Source organism: Silurus meridionalis, chromosome 3 (assembly GCF_014805685.1).
Source record: "Silurus meridionalis isolate SWU-2019-XX chromosome 3, ASM1480568v1, whole genome shotgun sequence".
In the NCBI taxonomy this organism is placed as follows: Eukaryota; Metazoa; Chordata; class Actinopteri; order Siluriformes; family Siluridae; genus Silurus; species Silurus meridionalis.
Genome location: NC_060886.1, coordinates 31621362 through 31626891, shown reverse-complemented (window position 1 = coordinate 31626891; position 5530 = coordinate 31621362).

Below are 5530 nucleotides of genomic sequence, written 5' to 3'. Positions count from 1 at the left end.
GAGTGAAGCCACATGAGAAGGATGTGAGGAGGAAAAGTGCAGAAAGTGTGTGAGGAGATCAGTGAGAGCGCTCGAGGGAAAATCCCGTCACAATGCCACGGTTGTGTTTTTAAGGCTTTCATGAATTCAGTCCCTAACAGCAAGCAACGTTCCTCAGGCCTCCTGGAGCTGACGGACACGGCGTGTGTTGGAACGAGGTCTACAGCCTGATTGCTTCCTGCAGTGCAGAAAGACGCAGGGCATTAAAGGTCCTTGGAATCACAGCTGGGAGTTTTTTGGGAGAAAAACAAATCTGATTGAGGGAGTGGAGATGAAGATTCAGGCCGAGTGCTGCAGGGCTGCGCAGCAACCTAATCTAATAGAGATGGCGCGTGTTCCTCAGGAGTCTCTTAGCAGCTCGGAGACGTTCTCACCAGGCCAGAAGTTCACAGGGTATCACACCTACACCCTCTGGTGCTGCTCATCTCACTGAAGATCAAACAAACGACAAACTTCACCGTATTACAGAATCATTTCACGTGTTCATATTTAATACAAAAAAACGTGTGTTACAGTAAAATGGTAGGATTTTTACTCCGAATGTCTTCAGAGCTCCTGCAGACGGATTTCTTTATTCGATCAGTGACAGCAGGTTTGTTCATTTCTTCCTTCATCACTCCATTTCTCCTTCCACTGAGGAGATAATCATCTAAAACATGATGTTCTATCACACTCTTCCTAACGTTCCTATATCAGAGTATAAAGTCATAACCTTCTCCCCCTCTTTCAGTGAAGAAACAGATCATATTCTGTTCAACATCTTCACTCACTTCACCTTCAGCTTCTTCATAACATCAACAAATAACATCAGATCACATTCCTGCCCTTTTCTCCTTTCAGACAATTTAATAATGATACAGGCATGCAATCGTTCTCTCCCTCCCTCTCTCTCTCTCTCTCTTTCTCTTCATATCTCTCTCTCTCTCTCTCTCTCTCTCTCTCTCTCTCTCTCTCTCTCTCTCTCTCTCTCTCTCTCTCTCTCTCTCTCTACATCCATCCTCTCTCTCTCTCTCCTCTCTCTCTCTCTCTCTCTCTCCTCTCTCTCTCTCTCTCTCTCTTTCTCTTCATATCTCTCTCTCTCTCTCTCTCTCTCTCTCTCTCTCTCCTCTCTCTCTCTCTCTCTCTCTCTCTCTCTCTCTCTCTCTCTCTCTCTCTCTCTCAAATCACTCTGAGGTAATGGGCAGGTTTAGTGGGTGAGGAAGGAGACCACAGGAACCAGTAGAAGCTCCATTGCTAACTCATCCTGTATTGATGATATTAATAGACTCCAAACAGACCAATGCGTTTATGAATGTTTACGGTGAAGATTGGAGTCAGAGCAGGACGCCACCTCTCCTGCCCCACAATCAGAAGGAACATCTTTATTTCCCTGAGGGATTTAATATGAAGCCCACCTCATCACCGGAGCCCCCGTGGGATCAGCACTGCCAATAAGTCTGAGTGGATCAATCAACATGTGTGACTTCCTCGAGCATGGTCAGTCTCGATCCATTCTGCTCCGGCTGGTTCTGTCTTGGTTTCTCATTATCATGACTTCATTTTCTCGTGATTTTGACATAAACATTTTTCCTCATAATCAATACTCACATTTTCCATGTATTTGGCATAAGAGCATGTTCTAGAGGCATCATGAAGGATTGCATTCGCTTCTCCTCTGATCAGGGACTCAGTCAAACTAGAGATAAAGTCCAGATCTGCTGTGGGGAAATTAGTAACTCACACTGCCCCCTAGTGTTTATCAGCTCCCGGTGCAATGAGACTGCGTGTGAGGTTCAAGGATTTTATTGTCAATATAATTACAATGATAATAAATTGACATACAGTCTATATAAACCGAGTAAATATTTATCTTAAACATGTGAATGACTAAACTGAGTAACATCTGAGTACATAAAAAGAATTAATATACAAATATACGTCTAAATCTGTCTAAACAGTCAGAGCTGTGAGTGTAAATGTGTGTAAAGTTGTGTAAGGTGTGCAAAGGTGTGTAAGGTGTGTAAAGGTGTGTAAATGTGTGTAAGGGTGTGTGTAAAGGTGTGTAGTAAGGTGTGTAATGTGTGTAAGGTGTATAAGGTGTGTAAAATTAATGTAAAGGTGTGTAAGGTGTGTGTGTAAAATTAATATAAATGTGTAAATGTAAATGTGTAAGGTGTGTAATGTGTAAGGTGTGTAAATGTGTGTAAAGTGTGTAGTAAGGTGTAAGGTGTGTAAATATGTATAAAATTAATATAAGGTGTGTAGTAAATGTGTAAAATTAATATAAATGTGTAAAATTAATATAATAAAATTATATAAAATTATGTAAAATTAATATAAAGGTGTATAAAATTATATAAAATTATAAAATTAATATAAATGTGTAATAAAATTAATATAAATAATAATATAAAATTAATATAAAATTATATAAAATTATATAAAATTATGTATAAAATTAATAATAAAATTAATATAAGGTGTAAATGTGTGTAAAGTGTGTGTAAAGGTGTATAAAATTATATAAAATTAATATAAGGTGTAAAGGTGTGTAATAAAATTATGTATAAAATTAATGTAAGGTGTGTATAAGGTGTGTAAAGGTAAAGGTGTGTAAAGGTGTGTGTGTAAGGTAAGGTGTGTAGTAACGTGTAAGGTGTAATAAGGTGTGTAAAGTGTGTAGTAAGGTGTGTAAAGGTGTGTAAATGTGTAAAGGTGTGTAGTAAGGTGTAAAGGTGTGTAAATGTGTGTAAGGTGTGTAAAGGTGTGTAAGGTGTATAAAGGTGTAAGGTGTGTAAATGTGTGTAAAGGTGTAAGGTGTGTAAAGGTGTAATAAGGTGTGTAAGGTGTGTAGTAAGGTGTAAGGTGTGTAAGGTGTGTAAAGGTGTGTAAGGTGTAAGGTGTGTAGTAACGTGTAAGGTGTAAAGGTGTGTAGTAAATGTGTAAATGTGTGTAGTAAGGTGTGTAAAGGTGTAAAGGTGTATGTGTAAGGTGTGTAAAGTGTGTAAAGGTGTAAGGTGTGTAAATGTGTGTAAGGTGTGTAGTAAGGTGTGTAAAGTGTGTAAGGTGTGTAAGTGTGTAGTAAGGTGTGTAGTAAGGTGTAAGGTGTGTAGTAAGTGTGTAAAGGTGTGTAAATGTGTGTAAGGTGTGTAATGTGTGTAAGGTGTGTAAAGGTGTGTAAAAATTAAGGTGTAAAGGTGTAAATGTGTGTAAAGGTGTGTGTAAAGGTGTGTAAAGGTGTGTGTAAAGGTGTGTAAGGTGTGTAAAGGTGTGTGTAAGGTGTGTAGTAAGGTGTGTAAAGGTGTGTAAGGTGTGTAAAGGTGTGTAAAGTGTGTGTAAAGGTAAAGGTGTGTAAAGGTGTGTAAAGGTGTGTAAGGTGTAAAGGTGTGTGTAAGTGTAAAGGTGTAATAAAAGGTGTGTAAATGTAAGGTGTGTGTAAAGGTGTAAGGTGTGTAAAGGTGTAAAGGTGTAAAGGTGTGTGTAAAGGTGTGTGTAAGGTGTGTGTAAAGGTGTGTAAGGTGTGTAAAGGTGTAAAGGTGTGTGTAAAGGTGTGTAGTAATGTGTAAGGTGTGTAAAGGTGTAAATGTGTAAAGGTGTAAAGGTGTGTAAAGGTGTGTAATAAGGTGTGTAAAGGTGTGTAAAGGTGTGTAAAGGTGTGTGTAAAGGTGTAGTAAGGTGTGTATAAGGTGTGTAAGGTGTGTGTAAGTGTAAAGGTGTGTAAAGGTAAAGGTGTGTGTAAAGGTGTAAAGGTGTAAAATGTAAGGTGTGTAAAGGTGTGTAAAGGTGTGTAAAGTGTGTGTAAAGGTGTATAAGGTGTGTAAAATTAATGTAAAGGTGTGTAGTAAGGTGTAAAGGTGTGTAAAGGTGTAAAGGTGTGTAAAGGTGTGTATAAGGTGTGTAAGGTGTGTAAAGGTGTGTAAAGGTGTGTGTAGTAAGGTGTAAGGTGTGTAAGGTATGTAAAGGTGTATAAGGTGTAGTAAGGTGTGTAAAGGTGTGTAGTAAGGTGTGTAAAGTGTGTAGTAAGGTGTGTAAAGGTGTGTAGTAAGGTGTAAAGGTGTGTAAGGTGTGTAGTAAGGTGTGTAAAGGTGTGTAAGGTGTAAGGTGTAAATGTGTAAAATTATATAAAATTAATGTAAGGTGTGTAAAGGTGTGTAGTAAATGTGTAAAGGTGTGTAAAGGTGTGTAAGTGTAAAGGTGTAAATGTGTAAGGTGTAAAGGTGTGTAAGGTAAAGGTGTGTAAAAATTAAGGTGTGTAAGGTAAGGTGTAAATGTGTAGTAAGGTGTGTAAGGTGTGTAAGGTGTAAGGTGTAAAGGTGTGTAAAGGTGTGTAAAGTGTAAGGTGTAAATGTGTAAGGTGTGTAAAGGTGTGTAAAGGTGTGTGTAAGGTGTGTGTAAAGTGTGTGTAAAGGTGTGTATAAAGGTGTGTGTAAGGTGTGTAAGGTGTAAAGGTGTAAAGGTGTGTGTAAGTGTGTAAGGTGTGTAGTAAGGTGTGTAAGGTGTGTAAAGGTGTGTAAAGGTGTATGTGTAAAGGTGTAAAGGTGTGTAGTAAGGTGTGTAAGGTGTAAGGTGTAAAGGTGTGTGTAAGGTGTAGTAAGGTGTGTAAAGGTGTGTATAAGGTGTGTGTAAGGTGTGTAAAGGTGTGTAAAGGTGTGTGTAAAGGTGTGTGTGTAAGGTGTGTAAAGGTGTATGTGTGTAAAGGTGTGTAAGGTGTAAAGGTGTGTAGTAAGGTGTAAAGGTGTGTAAAGTGTGTGTAAAGGTGTGTAGGTGTGTAAAGGTGTGTAGTAAGGTGTGTAGTAAGGTGTAAAGGTGTGTAGTAAGGTGTAGTAAGGTGTAAAGGTGTGTAGTAAGGTGTGTAAGGTATGTAAAGGTGTATAAAGGTGTGTAGTAAGGTGTGTAAAGGTGTGTAGTAAGGTGTGTAAAGGTGTATAAAGGTGTGTAAGGTGCAGGACAGACAGCAGCAGTGTGACGGAAGTGTAAAAACACTGTAATGTGTTGAAGTGCAACAGCATCAGATTAAAAGAATTTGAACATTTATTGTTTTTGAAAAGGTTTTTGTTAACAGGTGCATGTGTGTGAGTTCTGTGGAGAAGATACTTGAGTTAATCTCAGGTTAATGACTTTATAGTCCTGCTGATGGCTGCTGAACATCATCTCACCACACCTGATGGACAAACACTATTTAAACCAGCTGTGTGAAGTAGAAGGCCGTGATCAGGGTGAGATCTGTTTCAATCCTCAGATCTACACTGAAGAGGAAATCCAGGTGGAAATACTGGGCTTGTTGCAGCTCCTCACAAGGTTCCTGTGTGCAGCCTCTATCTCTCAGTGGGAAGAATAAGGTAGAGAAGTGAGACACGGCTCCCTAATCAGCCCATAGGAGCCCATCAGCCCATAGCTTCTTACTCCTCAGACTCTGATGCAGTGTTGTGGAAGATACGAGCCGGGGCTTGGTGTGAGAAATCTTTATTTTGTGGACTATAATTAACATGAACGGTCAGAAAAATGTCTGTAG